At 36.2% G+C, this 19,177-nt stretch overlaps 1 long non-coding RNA gene across 1 annotated transcript; it reads left to right on the forward strand.

The window, feature by feature from the left end:
* The first annotated feature begins 3,872 nt into the window (after positions 1-3,872).
* LOC145683670 (uncharacterized) lies at positions 3,873-15,581 on the forward strand. Its single transcript, XR_014131161.1, has 2 exons — positions 3,873-4,014; positions 15,256-15,581. It is a non-coding gene; the product is annotated as an uncharacterized LOC145683670 (long non-coding RNA).
* Positions 15,582-19,177: the final 3,596 nt, after the last annotated feature.

Raw genomic sequence — 19,177 nt, forward strand, 5'->3', positions numbered from 1 at the left:
TGCAAAACTTGTAGAAAACGCTTGTATTCTTGGTTCTTCAATACGAATTGGTGGCATTCCAAGCTAATGGAAATTCGGCATTTTGAATTAGGAATTTCTCATTAACAGCGAGGGTACATAATGAAATATCGACATTTTCGGAGGGTGCAAAACTCGTAGAAGACGCTGGTGTCCTTAATTCTTCAGTACAAAATAGTGGCGTTCCAAGTTAATAGTAATTCGGCATTTGGAACTAGGAATTTATCATTAGCAGTGAGGGTACAAAATGAAATAGTGACATTTTCTGAGGGTGCTAAACACGTAGAAGACGCTGGTGTTCTTAATTCTTCAGTATAAAATAGTGGCGTTCCAAATTAATGGTAATACGGAATTTCTCATTAACGGCGAGGGTACAAAATGAAATGTCGACATTTTCGGAGGGTGCAAAACTCGTAGAAGACGCTGGTGATGTTCCAAGTTAATGGTAATTCCGCATTTTTAATTAGGAATTTCTCATTAACGGCGAGGATACAAAATAAAATATCTACATTTTCTGAAGGTGCAAAACTCGTAGAGGACGCTGTTGTTCTTAATCCTTTAATACGAATTGGTGGCATTCCAAGTTAATGGTAATTCGGCATTTTGAATTCAGAATTTGAAGATGGTCACACTACAGGTGATCTAATTGGCCAAATTTGAAATGACTCTTCCACGTTTATTTGAATTTTACAAAAGTTTTGTTGATAGTAAAAATTCACTAAGTTCTGACCTACATAACATTCGAATATGATAGTGTTGTCAATGGCTCGGCTCACGGTTAAGTCACTACCGAACCGAACCGAGAATTGAGCCGAGCCAACAGATCTCAAAACCGAGTCGGTCCGAGCCGATGTCTCACATGAGCTGAGCCGAGCCGAGAAAGAGAGATGATGGCTCACCTGAACCGAGCCGAACTGAGCCGGTTCGAGCTGATGACTCAATCCGCCGAATCAAAGGCTCACGTGAGCCGAACCGACCCAAGCCATGGCTAACCTGAATCGAGCCGATGGGTCGCCTGAGCTGAGCCGATGGCTTATCGCAACCGAGATGGCTCCTGCCGAGCCGAACAGGTTGACATCACTATGAAGATGTCACACTACAGGTGTTCGAATAGGCCAAACTTTGAAATGACCCCTTGATGTTTATCTAAATTGTAGAAAATCTTTTACTGGTGATAGAAGAAAGTACAAAATTTAGACAAAATTGTAAGCTTGTTAAAAGCTTTAATTTAAAGATGTTGCACTACAAGTAATCCATGTGGCTAAAATTTTAAAATGTCCCTAATTCATTCTTTTAAATATTACAAAATTATTTTTAGTTCTACAACAACGTACACGCATCGGACAAAATTATGACGTAATTGAAATTAGGATTTAAATATTGTCGCAATACAAGACATCGAATTGGCCAAATCTTGAAATGACCCTCCGTCGTTTATTTGAATGGTACAAAGTTCTTTGTGGTAAAAGAAATGTACTTAGTTCTCACTTGTCAGTTAGTCAAAATTCGAATGAAAAGATATCGCACTACAAGTGATCGAACTGGACACTATTTGTAATTGCCCTCCATTGTTAAATTGAATGGTACAAAATTTTTCATGGTGTTCCAAAAAAGAACAAAAGCTAGACTAAATTTTGAATAATTAAAATTCGAATTGATCTTTATCACTACAGGTGATGTAAGTGGAAAAATTTTGAAACGGCACTAGAGACAAAAATTACACAAAATTCTAAATTAGTTAAAATTCGAATTCGCAGATGTCGCACTACAGGTGATCGAAGTGTCCCAAATTTTGAAATGGCCCTCCCTCGTTTGTTTTAATGGTACAAAAATTTTTCTTGGGTGGACAAAAATGGACAAAAATTGGACAAAATTCTGAGCTACTTAAAAATCGAATTTGAAGATGTCGCACTACAGGTGATCGAAGTGTCCCAAATTTTGAAATGGCCCTTCCTCGTTTATTTTAATGGTACAAAATTTTTTCTTCGGTGGACAAAAATGGACAAAAATTGGACAAAATTCTGAGCTAGTTAAAACTCGAATTTGAAGATGTCACACTACAGCTAAATGGTTCGGCCAAATTTTGAAATGGCCCTTCCTCGTTTATTTTAATGGTACAAAATTTTTTCTTCGGTGGACAAAAATGGACAAAAATTGGACAAAATTCTGAGCTACTTAAAAATCGAATTTGAAGATGTCGCACTACAGGTGATCGAAGTGTCCCAAATTTTGAAATGGCCCTTCCTCGTTTGTTTTAATGGCACAAAATGTTGTCTTCGGTGGACAAAAATGGACAAAAATTGGACAAAATTCTGAGCTACTTAAAAATCGAATTTGAAGATGTCGCACTACAGGTGATCGAAGTGTCCCAAATTTTGAAATGGCCCTTCCTCGTTTATTTTAATGGTACAAAATTTTTTCTTCGGTGGACAAAAATGGACAAAAATTGGACAAAATTCTGAGCTAGTTAAAACTCGAATTTGAAGATGTCACACTACAGCTAAATGGTTCGGCCAAATTTTGAAATGGCCCTTCCTCGTTTATTTTAATGGTACAAAATTTTTTCTTGGGTGGACAAAAATGGACAAAAATTGGACAAAATTCTGAGCTACTTAAAAATCGAATTTGAAGATGTCGCACTACAGGTGATCGAAGTGTCCCAAATTTTGAAATGGCCCTTCCTCGTTTGTTTTAATGGTACAAAATTTTTTCTTCGGTGGACAAAAATGGACAAAAATTGGACAAAATTCTGAGCTACTTAAAAATCGAATTTGAAGATGTCGCACTACAGGTGATCGAAGTGTCCCAAATTTTGAAATGGCCCTTCCTCGTTTATTTTAATGGTACAAAATTTTTTCTTCGGTGGACAAAAATGGACAAAAATTGGACAAAATTCTGAGCTACTTAAAAATCGAATTTGAAGATGTCGCAGTACAGGTGATCGAAGTGTCCCAAATTTTGAAATGGCCCTTCCTCGTTAATTTTAATGGTACAAAATTTTTTCTTCGGTGGACAAAAATGGACAAAAATTGGACAAAATTCTGAGCTAGTTAAAATTCGAATTTGAAGATGTCGCACTACAACTAAATGGACCCTTTCAGGATAAATGATTTAGTTTAATTCTGGATTTAGCGATATATCGTGGTTATGCTTACACTTGGACTTACAGCTTAACGTGTAATCCGAACCACATGAACCCCCACTCCAAAGACGCGTACGGTAACCACTTAGCCACGAGGGAGCACTTCAGGATAAATGAGTCATACGGTACCACATTGTCAAGTTATTAATGAAATATAAGCAAAATCACTTGAGTTATTTTTGACATTATTTCAACAAGAAAATAAAACTCTTCTCCAAGAACAATTAATACTCATGGTACACTTTCTCCAGACAGATGATGATAATGGAACCTGTGCATCGAATATATAAGAATTATTAGGTCAAGATACTTAATACAAATGAAACACGTATGGAAAAGTCACTTAGGGAGTATAGAGCTTTAGTTAAAGAATTTTTTAATGAGACACCTTTATCTCATATGAAAGATGGTCTTGCAAAAGTAGTGGAGGAAATTATTTTGGCATAGGAAAAATGTAGTGGCTTTTTTAATTTTTGTGACAATGAAATCCCCGGGTGCCTTAAGTCAGTATGAGCCCTTTGGTGACCTTTGACATCTTATTAGGAGAGAGTGTCCCGCAGTTTAAGAACCACTGATACAGGATCTTTAAATATATTGCTTCCAGAGGTAAATTTAAATGTGTTATCATATTTCCTTAATAACTTTTGCTATAATGATAACAGTTATATCTAAATATGTATATAAATTAACAGAATGAACATTCATTATACAAGTTGATAACGACTCAAACCATTTCACTCACACCTACCATGACTGATAACTAGACGCCAGACATAGTAAGATGAAGGTGCTATTCCTTACGTTCTGTCTTACTCTTGCAGCTGCCATATGCATCACAAAGGCAAGAATACTAGGTATGTTCTTTATTGAAATGCCAAAAAAGTCAGATCGTTTAAAAGAAATGCGAATTTCATTTTTTAAAAAATAATTTCTTTACTCAAGTACTGATTTTACTTTTCTGCAATATTGTATTTTCTAATTAACCAAATTCTCACTGAATACAATATTTATGCATCAGAAGTTCAATACAGAGTCAACTGTCACGATTTGTTTTTAAGTGTAGTTACCTTATTTGAATGCAAGATTAAACTATGAACCCCAATTTCCCTTTATTAATCTTTGGGGTACCTAACAAGTGTTTGTAAATTATACGCTTCATTTCTTTAACGCCCCACGATTATACACCGAGACGGTAAAAATGAGTGGTGTAGTGAAGAAAGTAGGGTAAATGGGAGAAAGCCGAAAAACCCACACATGGTGTTGGTCTATTACAAAGCCTATCTGACAGTAATTGGAACCGATCCAGGAATATCACGCACCAGAGGTAAGAGCTCAATCTCAGAGTCTCTGTAACTCAATACACCTGATTGTTTGGATTTATTAAATTGCGCGAAATCGATATGTACCGTTCCCTAGATATTTCAACCGTAAATAGATATGCCAAGTTTGGTCAGTTTCTGGTAGCAAGTATGGAAGATAAAGTTGATTGTTTATTTAACAATAGTGGTCTCCAACAATGAAACTAACAACAATATATGAAATCGATATGTACCGTTCCCTAGGTATTTCAATCGTAAATAGATGTGCCAAGTTTAGTCAGTTTCTGGTAGCAAATATGGAAGATAAAGTTGATTGTTTATTTAACAATAGTGGCACCAACAATGAAACTAACAACAATAAGTGAAATCGGCATGCACCATTCCCTAGATTCTTAACGTCCATTAACCAGACCATATCCGTTTTTAATTACTCCATGCCGTAAGTGTCGGTGGACTACCGATGTGCAACTAGTGGTATCTCTCCAAAAATTGGCAGCCCCGCAGCGACGATCCGTGGTGGTCAAATTTCCCTTTTGAAAATTATACCACCAGCGGCCCTCCAGCAGCAAAGATGCAACGAAATGCCAATGAACAACAAAATTACTCCTGCAAATGGTTAAATCGCCTATATGCGTATTTGTTTACATTAAGGCAGGTTTAAAACACACACAAAAAAAAGAAAAGTGAGCTGGGGTGGGCTCGAACCACCCACCCTATCATTAATAGGCTAGTGTTCTTCCGACTTGTCCACGGAGGCGATGAACAAAATATCACTTGTAGAAGGATAAATCTTTGTTTAAAAAAAAAATTGGCTAACCAGAGTGCTCCTGTAACCGTGTATATTCGACGATAACCCTTTGGGATCAGATAAAATCTGCTTGCTAATAATTTTATAACAAAATGACGCGCGTCTATTTACTTTATTTCCTATTTCTCTAGTTTTCAGTTTCTAACGATCAGCTACATTGCCATCTAATTTCAAATGAAATGAATTTTTTGAGTTTTACGTCCCATGTTTATCCAGGCTATTCTAAAGGAGACGGTGATGACGAGAAATCAATGAAATGGCGGAATGAAGAAAGTGAGAGGAAACGGGAGAACCCCTTGGAAACCCACGTACACGGTGTTTGTTCACCACAAATTCACTTGACAGGAGCAGGGTTTGAACCCGGGACCCCATGCACCAGAGATGAACGCTCTACCAATGAGCCACCGCCCATCTAAGTTAATACAATTATACACACCAATGGCATATTTACAGTTTTGTTTCGGAGAGGGCTTTGCTAACTTTATTCCTGGAAGTGTAAAAATTCTGCAAGATATTTCATTTACTTTAGAATAGTAAATAAAATTTGGAGGGAGCCCCCCTTAAATACGCCACTGATACACATTCATCTGTAACACCACTGGTTCTTGATTAAATATTTCTTGAGCCACAATATCTAAAACAAAACTTTGAAACGTAAATATCATTTATTTATAATTTCGTTTAATAATCCTATTACAAACGATTAACTTCTTAGATATCAATCCTTCTGATAACCCTGCAATCTATATTCAACAATCTTACTTGTTTATATTTTTTAATTTTTTGGTAACTAAGGAGCACTAATAATCTTTACAATACAATATTTCTTCTTCTTTACAAAATATGCTCCGTTGTCGCACCTCTGATCACCTTTCTAAGACCGGTACAGGTAAATAATAGTACAACATACCGTTGTATCTGGCGCCACGAACATGGATTTCATTTATTTATTAACAATAAATGAAAAGAATCCTGGACCGTACAAGTATACACATTTTGATCAGCCCTTGTATATACATAAAATTATATTTTACATCAGTATCATAAAATCAATCACATAATTAAGCATATTCTTTGGCCTTACATTATAATATAAATAACAAGGTGCATCAACAGAAAATAACTATAATAATACGGTCCACAATTATTTTTAGATTCACTAGGATATTTTTTACCATAAGGTGCATAGTTTAATTCATGAAGTTAAATATAATTGCACTGAATTAAATATAAATATGTTCTCTAATAGAATTGATCCAGATGTAAACACAGAATAAAGATTCTACGTGAATATACATATAGATCGCATAAAGGGCTTAATGAGTAATTATAGTGTTGTGAACACAATAAAACAATACAGCATACTTTAACATTGAAGAAAATAATTGTTACACTAGAAAAATAGTTGAAGATAAAATAACATGAAGAAAAATACAATAAAATAAGTTATATAATTATGAAATACGACGTTTATCTCCTTTTGAGATTGAGTTCCCTCTATTATACATTATTTATATTAATTTTACTTATGATCTCAGGAGGGACTACATTTTTAACTAAGTCCATCCATTTCTTTTTAGTATTTTCGGTAGGTTGCCAAAATAATAAACTGAATAAAGAACACATTAACCATAGACCACTGGCGGATCCACGTGGGGGGCGGAGGGGGCGACCGCCCCCCCCCCAAAGGTCTTGTACTTCCAGCATATATAGTTCGGAAATACAAATATTGTCTTTTCCCGGCCGATTCAATCTGTGTAACAAACCTAGTAGAGTCTAATCAAAATGTGTGGTACTTAATGGTACTTAATACAGACATATTTGAATTGTGAATACTTCTGTCCCTAGTTCCTTGGGACGGTTACCATAAGCCGCAAATGAGAGAGAATGATTCATACGTTGAACGAACAGCTGTAGGAAGAAGGAAAGACGGCCCATTCTTTGAACTAAAAATATATATTTATTGCGTCCTAGAAAAAAAGAAAAAAAAAAGATGTGGCGATGGAATTCAAATACTGAAACTTGAATAAAGAGAAATATAGAATATTCAGCACTCCTTACTGTAAAGCTTTCTGAATCTGAGATGAGACTTTTAGGTTGGTTGATTGATTTATATGTATTTACGTCGTTCGTCAAAAGTGATGCTTTACAGAACGTGAACTAGAGTTTAAAGTTGGATCTGGACCACTGTAGTGTGTTCGATGTTCACTCACCGGGTATCAAACCACAGAACCTCATGCATCAAAGATCAAAGGTACTCTCGCTAGATGCTACATCAACAAAGAACTGTGACTTTTGAGGTTCAACATGGGAACATTCATTGCGACTTTTAATGGCATTTCATATTTTCTTGGGAAATAATACACGCTGTTATTATAATCATATATAACAGAAGTCGTCCTGATCTTCGCACAGGCCAAACCGCTTAAGCTAGAAATTTGAAATTCGGACAGTAGATAGGATTTGTGATCTAGGGTACCACTAAGGAAGGATTTTTGGGAAATTCAAAGAAAGGAAAAGGGTGGAAATTATTTTAATAAGGTGGTCATCTCTCCAAATCCCTTAAGGTTAGAGATTTGAAATTTGGATTTGGATTTCTCATCTAAAGTAATTTGACACGCGTTACAACATTTTTTGATACTTTAGTACAATGGGGAAAAGAGGTGGAAAGAAAAGGGGGCGGAGATTGCAATTATTATAATAAGATATCTAAGAATCTTTGAAGGTTAGAAACATGGAATTTAGTATATGGACTTCTCACTTAAAACAATGCAATACGTATTTCAGAGTTTTTGTATTCTTCTTCTTCTTCTTCTTCTTCTTATTATTATTATTATTATTATTATTATTATTATTATTATTATTATTATTATTATTATTATTATTATTATTATTATAAGATCCCTATATTTCAGGATCACTTACGGCTAGATATATGAAAGTTGCTAGTTTGATTATTCATTTAAAATAATGAAACATGGATTTGAGCATTTTTTGCCACTTAACGTAGAAGGGCAAAAACAGAGGTGAGGGTTCACTAAAATGTTTGTGAGGTGTTTGAATTTCGTAACAGCGTTTTAGCTCAATCCAATTCTATATGAAAGACACAGAAGGGAGAACGCGAAGTATTGTGCCACAGTATCACGTAGAAGCATTTGCTATATTGTGCGAAGCCGTATTCCGAACAAATTGGGGGTCTGGAAGCGAAATCCTACCTAAGCGAAGACTACTATTATATACTTTTATTGTTGTTGTAAGCATAACTATAATTATACATGTTTCTAAATTCTGCTTTTAAGAAATTATCTAATAGAGCCAATTTCCACCCTCTGTTCCTAATCTGGTCTAATGCGTTTTTTTTTCTTTACGTACCCAATTATACCATTGCAAAAGCGGAGTTCGGACAAAATACCCTATACGGTGCTCATGGTCCCGGGTTCGATTCCCGGTGAGGGTACATTTTAACGAAAAAGGTGGTTCGAATTCCACTATAATCAGTAAGTGCACGTCTTCTTTAGCCGTCATGTCATTACCGTGGAACGTTAAACTCAAGCAACAAATCAAAATACCCTATGTATAGAGGTCTATATTTTGTAATAATGTCCTATATTCGTCTTCTTGCTCTCTCCTGTTTAAGTGAAAAATTCCTGGATGTACCAGAAATTGAATTCCTTACACAATTCCTTCTTCTTTAAATACATCAATTGAGTACAGTTGGGAGCTTTTCTTGAGAAATGAATAATTCAATTTGTGCCAAAGTTTATTAGTCAGTGACTCCCCAACTTCTCGTGAATCCTGGGTTATATACCAATCATAGAAATGTTTTCTTCACCTTTGATACATCAGAAGATTTTGGTACGATTTATGTAGCCGCAATCTTGACGCGCACTTAAGAAAATGTCAACGGTGTTGACAAACTGAAATCATGGTGAAAAACGAAACGTAACGGAAATTCAACATCTTGCCCTCAGGAAATGTTCTTCGCATAGCGCCAGAGATCAAAGATAATGTCTCTCTCAGAGAGGCACTGAAAAAAAAAATGTCATGGATACGGATCGACGACCGGAACATACCCTCGCATTCTATTGGATAATGAAATTGACAGATTTGTCAAGCTTCATGTTTTCTTGCGATCACTTTAGTGAAATAAAGGGAAGCTATATTTATGTACACAGAGGAGAAATGGGACAGGCTTCGTGGCAGATAACAAATTTCAGGATAAATACCATCGTCAATATAGCACTTTCTTTTGTGTAAGTACTGTCCAATACAGCGCATCTGATAAATCGCGGTGACTAAGTGTGAAGTGAATCATGATACCACCACGCCTCCGAAACGGAAGTGCGTATTTAATTTAAATCTAGAGAAAGAATATAATTTCATTTTTTTTTAACTTACAAATTCGGGTCATAAAATATAATCTGGGAATCAAGTTTACGCCCCCCCTTCCCCGTCCAGCCTCGGATTCATATGTGTCCCATTTTTGTAAATTGAAATTCTGGTACCTTTGAGGATACGCTCATCTTCCAGGAAGCGAACCGCCCCCTCCAAATGATTCTTCTGGATCCGCTAGTGCCATAGACATAAGCAAAGTCGGTCTAAAACACATCTGTCGGACGCCTTTTTACTGGTTCAAGTTATTCGTTCAAAGGGCGCAATTAAGGAACATTGTATTCCGCATTCTTGAGTAGAATCGGATCGATTGTATGCATACACAGAATTTGGATTTCTATTATTATAATTGCTACCACCTATGAATCGATTTTGTGCATAATCACGATAATTGTTGTTACTTCGATTATAATTTCGGTGATTATTTCTGAAATTCCTATTATTATTTCTTCCATTAGGTTGAGTTGAGTTACCGGTATTATTTGGATTACACGCTCGATCATTAAAACGATGATTGCCATTTCCTTGTGTGTGTGAGTTATTTCCATTTTGTACACTTAGATTGCGAACATGAGCATAATTAATAGGATTGCGGCTAACATTACCCTGACCTCTATTGGGATTTTTATTATTTTTCTGCATCAAATATTAACTCTCGAAGTTCTGCACTAGCATGACCATATGACTGAAATTGACACATTGTGCAGACATTAACATTTGTTGCAATCTGAACGGCAATAGTATGCGAATTGAAGCAATTATACGTGACTCCGGATGATTAGGATTTAGAGCTTTTAATTCGTTGTATGTCGATACTACAAATTCCGTAACATTTTTGTGGCTTCAGGGATCGAAAACTTTGGTACGTAATAAAGCATCCCTGTTAGCAAGCATAAAATCGTTTTCATAATTGGATAGTAGGGCCGCTTTAAAATCTGAATAAGCATGGAGATTTTCTCGAATGGCTTTGAACCACGTTAAACATGGAGGTTGTAGGACGTGTGGAAGTATCTTCAGGAATTTTGATTCTTTGATTCCTATCAAGTTGCATTCGTCCTCGAACTTCTCGATAAATACCCGTGCAGGAATATCATCAGGTCCACCGCTAAATTTGGTCAATGACTTTACCTCGCTAAATCGCAAAGGTTTGTCATTATTATGAGATTTTGAATATTTACCGTAACATTTTGAATTCCTACGGGATGAATATTTCTTTCTTCTTCCAACTTCGGTACTTCCTTCACTGGATCCCGAAGATTCACTATCCTCCAAAACTCGATGAGGTGTTGCTGGTTCGGGTTCCTTAAAAGGAGACTGATTTCTATAACCACCATCATGAGAGATTACTGGTTCTAATCCATTATACATAGCCTGATTTCTATGTCCACTGTGTGACTGATGTCTATGTCCACCGTCGTGCTCTTCCTTAATAGTATGGTACCACTCTTGGCAACAATTCATATCCTCCCGGAGTTCTCGGATGTGAAAGGTGTGTTCGTTAATTACCGATTCCATGGCTTTGACCACATCCTGCATCTCAGTGTAATTTTGGGATATTCGTTCCATCTTTTGGTCATACTGCTTACATCTCGTGGAAATCTGTTCCTCCAATTGACCTTCTATTTTACATTGTAATCGATCCATTTTATCTTCCAGTCGTTCCTCAATTTTAAGTTGCAATTGCTTTAGGGAGTCCTCCAATTGTTGATGGGTTACATTCTGGAATTCCTCAAATTGTTGTTGAGTCACCATTTTTTGTTGTAACTCCTGTTGATTCTGTTGAAGTTGGTCCATTTTATGTTGGAACTCCTGTTGATTCTGTTGAAGTTGGTTCATTTGACATGATATCTGCTTTAAAAGGTCTGTCACGGTATCAGGAGCATGACTACTACTTTGCATAGGTCGGTCTTGTATACCTTCAGTTTCCGACATATCTCGGTTTATTCGTTTACCGCTTCTTAATATAGTAACATAAATATTGGGCTCAATTGTGTCCGTTGTTACTGTACTTCAGAACGATACACTAACTCCCGGTATGAAGGCACCATTTAATTATGTAACACAACTGGTTCTTGATTAAATATTTCTTGAGCCACAATATCTAAAACAAAACTTTGAAACGTAAATATCATTTATTTATAATTTCGTTTAATAATCCTATTACAAACGATTAACTTCTTAGATATCAATCCTTCTGATAACCCTGCAATCTATATTCAACAATCTTACTTGTTTATATTTTTTAATTTTTTGGTAACTAAGGAGCACTAATAATCTTTACAATACAATATTTCTTCTTCTTTACAAAATATGCTCCGTTGTCGCACCTCTGATCACCTTTCTAAGACCGGTACAGGTAAATAATAGTACAACATACCGTTGTACATCTCAAGATTTTTCACTTCATGATATAGAGGCAAGGGTTGCTCTTGACCCCTGGAACTCACTTCAGGAACAATTCGTCAAGAAAAAACAGTAAATAATAATAATCGCATGCACGTGACTGGCGATAGTTTGTGTTGGTCCCTTAGCGATTCTCCGCGACGAATCGAAGGACCACGGACCAAAATGAAGTCCTCGCTGCTACGCGGTGGTAACTTCAACTCTCCTACTTTAGATATTACTTTCAACTCGACGAAACCCTGCCCCCAGTGACACACTAGCGACAATCCTTCGATGCATCGCTATATCGACGATCGGCATTTACTGGTAAGTGGGCCACTAGGTGTTAGTGACGTTTACGGCATGGGGTAGTTTTTGAATTATTCATTTTATTTTTGATTGTTTTAATTTTGTCAGTTGTGTATGTTTAACATAAGTGACGGTGGCGCCATCTTCTGTGTTGAAAACAAACTATTTGGACGTTAAAAGAAACCCTAATGCTTATTGGTAAGGAAGTATACTACTTCGATCAAAGAGATAAATACACTGGGCGTCATAAATTAAACAACAAACACAAAATATGGAATGAAAAAGAAATGACGAGGAGGGTGGTGGTGAAATGCAGAAATAATGGATGTCATAATACAAGGACCATCGGGGAAAAATTGTGCGGAAGAACTCGCGATTATGCTGCCCTTACACGACTTCGTAAAGTACTAGGTGCGGGCGAGGACTACATAAGCTCACAGAATTGTTGGCTGACAGTGTGTGGAGATTGCAGAGGTAAGTCTTGTGGAGTAAAACAGGCGAATATGGCAACGATGCTCATTTTCCGGATGAATTACGCTGGAGTGCCATCGGTAGACGTGGCCCGATGACTCAATATCGATCGAGCAGTGGCCAGCAGGTTATGGAACAAGTTCCAGAGAACACAAAATGCTTCGAGAAGTTACAGTGGCGGTCTACCGCGTGTGACATCGGCCATGGATGTTCGAAATATCCGTTTGATAAGTCGAAGAAATAGATCTGAATAGCAACTCAACTGTGTGTGGAGGCTGTTCCTGCCACTGAACATCCTGTATCAACGAGTACAATATGCAGGCAACTTCATGAAGGTGGGTTGTATGCCAGAAAACCAGCGTTGTGTGTGTACCCCATACCCCGGTGTCACAAAAAGCAGTGATTAAATTGAGCAAGAGCGCATGTGAATTAGACCCAGGAGCAATGACAGTCAGTTCTCTTTATTGATGAGTCTAGATTTTCTCTGGACAGTGAGTTTCGATGCAGATTGGCCTGACGAGAAACAGGAACCCGTTACGATACATCCAATACTCGTGAAAGAGATAGATATTCTGGTGCACGTGTGCTTGTGTCGGGTGGCATCATGCTTGGATTACGTACTAATCCGTATGTTCTCCCGCATGGAACAATGACAGCTTAGCGCTAAAGGAATGATGTTCTGGATCGTCACGTTGTACCCTTTGTACGTGCTAGAAGTCTGGAATTTATTCTACAGAACGATAATGCTCGTCCCTATAGAGTACAATTGGTCGGTCAATAATTAGAGCAACGCCATATTTTTTTTTTTATTTTCCAGGTAGTAAATATCCATACAAGATGACTAATGTTTATTTTTTTTATTTTCCAGGTAGTAAGTCTCCATACAAGATTACTAATGTTTATTTTTAATATTCCAGGTAGTAAATTCCCATACAAGATGACTAATGTTTATGTTTTACGTTTATGTTTATGTTTTAGCTTGCAAACAAGTAACAAGTGCAACATTGACAAATGTTCATCGGAATTGGTTGGAGCGCCTGTCATTTTGTCTCGACATGCAAGGGAAACATGTGGAACATATTTTATATCTGTAGTGTAGTATCATCATTTGTATGGAGACTTATGACTCATCCTGTAGATTTGTTGAGGATGTAATAACTCATGAAGTGCATCAACGGATAATGTGTTGAAGTCGGTTAAGAGTTTTGTTGGAAATAGTTTTATAAGTAGTAATTAATGCTAATTATTCAACAGTTATCGTTATCGATCTATAACATTGGATTCCCTATTATCAATATGTAAATGCACAATTCTAGCAAGACTATCTACAAAATTGAAATACACAAATTTACAAAACAAAAAAGTAGACAAGCGAAAAACCTTGGAGAATCGACACGAACTAGAAAATATTTCTCTTCTCGTCTGATAGTAGCTATACTCAGGGGATCGCTTTCAGTTATTAAGCTTGAGGTTAATTCATCCTTAGAGATGCGCATGAAAGCTTCAATATGTGTGAATATCCTTCAGCCTAGTAGTGAGTTTAAGCCCGAGCAAGCTCCGACTGTAAAATGACGACTCTGTAGAGAACATTTCTATCCATTTGTTTTTATAGCAATAACAGATAAAAAGCATTTTTGTGTTTAATTTTCCCATGAATAGGTTAAATTCCACTACTATCATTGTATTAAAACTGGAAATGGTAGATTTTATTATTTTCGCTTTCAATGTTGGATTTCCATAGAGGAAACGTGGCCACAGTTATGCCTCAGTTTCTATACGTGTTCAGCCTAAAGGATTAGGTATTATCTAGGCCCTTATCCTACTTTGAAACCTGAAAGAGTTCATTTACAACTTGGTTCTCCAGTAGTAGATCTTCATAGTTAGTAATTTGAAATTCTTTTCCCCTTAAGAAAGACTTTTAATTACTTATTGACTTAAACGTTTCAATTACTTTTCTCTGTTGTCGCTTTCCTGCTCTAATGGCTAGCACACTAACCTTTAGCACACGAGGTCCAGGGTTTTGGTATGATTATAGTGAACGTTCTACAGTTGTTAAGATTCCACTATAAATTGTAGGTCTCGTTTAGTACAGCCTCACTGATGGCAAAAGACTCAAACATAAGACGATCAATCAACAGTTCCCTTTAAAAGTTCAATTTGTCATGACCTTATCACTTGTGAACACTGCTGTACATCAGTGCACTATAGCTATGCTAGTTACTAAATTCTTTGGCGCACACAAATGTAAAATGTCGATGAGTCCCTTTTCTCCGTGTACCCTTCAAATGTACACGAGTTTAAGAAAGAGAAAAGGTAACTGGTGCTGAAATGCTGAAAATTAGAATGCTGCTTAATAATGCTGAATAACTAAGAATGCTGAAATAAAATAACTTATTATAATATATTACTTATAGCTGGTGACCAGAGGCTTCCAGAAGAAGATCCGTTACATAAAAATGAATCTGGCTCTCCTTCTTCTGACAGTATCCATTCGCAAATGAGAAACATGGCTGCTAGGGAGGAGGAGGATGGAGGAGAAGCACATGGGCAGCCATACTATTGTGAAGGAAGAATACTTTGTACTGTATACTACTACTTTACACATGACGTGGTCAGTTTATTCCATAGAATTTTTTCATAAAAAAATAATCTTTTCGATTTGAAGGTTAAAAGAAGTGGAAATTATACATTTATTGTACCTTGCACATGAATTCTTAATAAAATATCCAATATCTACAAACATACAGTGTTAATTGATTTTATGTTTTAATTGTGAAAATAAAAATATAAAAGTTTTCTTAGTTGAATATTATGTGGTGTTAGATAACTTTATTTGTTTTAACTGAAATACCTGAATAATTGCCAAATTTGTTTTGCCTGAAAGAACAATTAATTCAGTGACTTCCACATTTGTTTTGCATGACAGTGAGACCTAAATTAATTCAGTGATTACTAGATTTAATTTGGCCGAAATCTGAATCAATTAAATAATTTCTACGGTTGATAATTTCAAAATAGAACAATTCAGTGATTTCCACATTTGAGGAGATTGTTTCCAAAAGGTACTATATCCATTGTTTTTCAGAATTTGAAACTTTTTTTTGGGAACAGAAAGGTTACTGATACTTCTGCATACATATGATGATAATTTGTGCCCAAACGCTCTGAAACTGTGTTAAAAATGAACTTTAGAAACACATTTTTCCCAACATGTACTATTTCCAGAAATTATTTTTCTTCAAAACATACTACATCCTTTCTGCATTCCATAACGTACTGTATCCAGTATTGTCTTAATACGTATGTCTTCCTTTCATGCCAAATATACTATATCCAACTAGGGTGGGAGCTCATGTGGTTCGGATTCCACGTTAATCAGTAGGTCCACCTCTCATATAGCATCGCTGCTGAATTGCATGTTAAACTCAAAATCCCCTCACCTCATATCCAAATCCAACTAAATCAGCCACCCAGTTCTTTTACGCTCCTTTTCAAGTATTGTGTGTGGGAAATATGATATACAGTAGAGCGTCGATTATCCGAACGTCGGTCAACCGAACGACCGCTTAATCGAACTGTGTACTCGCTCGCTTAAAAGATTCTTTTAAACGTTAATTTTGTTTACTGTGTGTATTGTTCATGCAAAACGCGTATGTAATATGTACATATTTTTGTTTAATAAACTGTACCACATACTATATATTCCTACTAAAGTTGCCTTTGTACGTTACTTTGTAATACTTAAAGAGATGCCTGTTTTTATGAATAAATTTACTGTACAGTACTTCTTTTTGCCAAATAAACATGTACAGTTCGATTATCCGAACAAACCAGTTTTCCGAACACCCATGTCCCCCAATTACTTCGGATAATCGGCGCTCTACTGTATTTTCATTTGTGAATTGTACAGAAAGGATTCATTCTTCCATTTGACAACATCGCATTTGGCAACGTCGCTACAACACTCCAGTAAACATTATTGTTAAGATCATTGTTGTGTACTCTTATTGCTAGCAGTGCTCATTTTCAACTAGTTTTGCACGTTAGTTGCTGTCATACATTACATTTTTTGAGTTGTTTTCATAATATGTTTGTTCTTTGAAGCTAGTTTAATAAATATCATAATGTTATCGGGTGAAGAAGAATATAGCGATCGAGACACATGGGACTATTGTGCTGAAACATCACCAGAACACACACAGAAACGACACAAATAAATTGTGAACCTATATACGTTTATCTCATGTAATAAAGAGTAATATACCAATGTATGTATTTTTTCGCTGTACTATTTAGTAAGTAAGTATTTTAAATATATTGTATTAACGTCTTCTAATTATAATTTTAATTTAAAAAATATACCATATCCACTCTATTTAGTACTAAAATATACTATATCCACATATAAACCCAAAAGGTACTACATTCATAATTTCTAAAATTTTAAATATTTAATTAAAAATTACTAAATACGTGTGTGTAAGCACCGAACTATATATCAGTAAATTAAATTGTAAAACATTCCACATAAATAAAATTGAATCACAATTCTGCAGCAAAATTTTATGATCATTTTTGTTTTTTTTCCTATTTCCTGAAAAAGAATTGCCAAAGTACAATTTGGAAACAAGCTCTTCATTTGTTTCACCTGAAAGATGATTTCATTCAGCGATTTCTAGATTTGTCTTGACTACGAACTGCGTGAGAGAAGAATTTATTCACTCTTCTTCTTGCAAATCTCTTTTTTTTCCTAATTAGTTGGAGTCGGTTTCTTCAGGTTGCTGTTCTGCATCTGTTTTTATGTTGCTATATCTACTGTAACACCACATTCAACCATATTGACGACCCGCTCGGGAGAGTAATGCTCCCGAAAGTACGTTGTTTAGTGCGCTACTCTAGCCAGCTGTTTTACGCGCTACTCTAGCCAGCTGTTTTACGCACTACTCTAGCTAGCTCTTTTACACGCTATCCTAGCCAGTTGATTTAAGTTGGTCACAAAATTTATATCATGGAGTACAAGGGGAACAAAACAAGCCCTGCCGGGCTTCTAACCCGTTCCTACTACTCCTATTACTTATCTGCACAAAAGTAAGTAAATCACTTTTCTGAGTATTATTTTAATTTAAAAAGTGTTATAAAAATGTAAAGAAAAACTTTCCTCGGGCCGGATTTGAACTCACGCCAAAAGAGATTTTTGTTACTAACATATAGCGCTAGCCCACTCGGTTACGAAGACGGACAGCACCATGCGTTTGGTTTCTGCTATTTGAATGCAATGTGGCAAGAAATGGATAACGCCAACCAATCAGAACTGTGTTTTTCGTTCCTACTTCCGAGAGCATTACTCTCCTGAGCTAGTCCTCCATATCGTTCCAATCGTGCCAAATGTAACAATCATACGAAACATTTTTAAAGTTTACTTATTGGTTATTTCGTTGTGAGCTTTCATAATTGCGTACATTTGAATCGTGGGTCAGTTTGTAATGATAAACAAAAATTTCCTGAATGAATCCCCAGTGTGTGATGTAGCCAAAGTGGATAGTTGACGAAACTGTTACACGTTATTATTATTATTATTATTATTATTATTATTATTATTATTATTATTATTATTATTATTATTATTATTTTACAAAGCTTGTACAATGGAAAATATTACAGATGAATGAATTTTCTTCATTAATGTTACAATTGAACTGTAATAAACTGTCAGTACTTTCTTGTTAGCATGCAAAAATGGAGAGCATAAAATAAACAGATCCTTACTAATCTAATAGAAATACGTAAAATATTGCAACCTACAAGATTAATATGTCGTAGCACCACCTTTTGCCCTCAAAAGAGTTCGGATACGACGTAGGATATGGTCATAGAGGTTGTGAAAGGTCTGGAATATTACACCATTTTGCGAAGAGGATAAGAGAAATCTGCACAGGATTTGTATATCTGAGACGGACCACGTTCAGGTCCGGAATTGAGCGGACGACGGGAAGTGTTCAACTTCATCCTGATGTTTCTGAAACCACTCCACAACTGCTCAATCTTGTGAATGGGCGCATTATGATCCTAGTATGTGGCGTCACTGAACGAAAACAACATCTGGACAGTAGGATGTACATGGTCCCTCTAAATGGCGACATAATCACAAGTAATGACGTGACTCATAGGCGATAGCACATGACCCACTGGAAACCAGAATATTACAGTGCACAGCATCACAGAGACAATGCATCGCCATGTTTCACGATTGGGGAAAGCGCTACGGATCACACTCTTCTTTGAGCGTCCGCCACTAATTAGCACGGCCCGTGGTTTGAAATAAAGTGAATAGTTACT

This window comes from Thermobia domestica, chromosome 4 (genome assembly GCF_964235325.1).
Source record: "Thermobia domestica chromosome 4, izTheDome1.hap1.1, whole genome shotgun sequence".
Lineage (NCBI taxonomy): Eukaryota > Metazoa > Arthropoda > Insecta > Zygentoma > Lepismatidae > Thermobia > Thermobia domestica.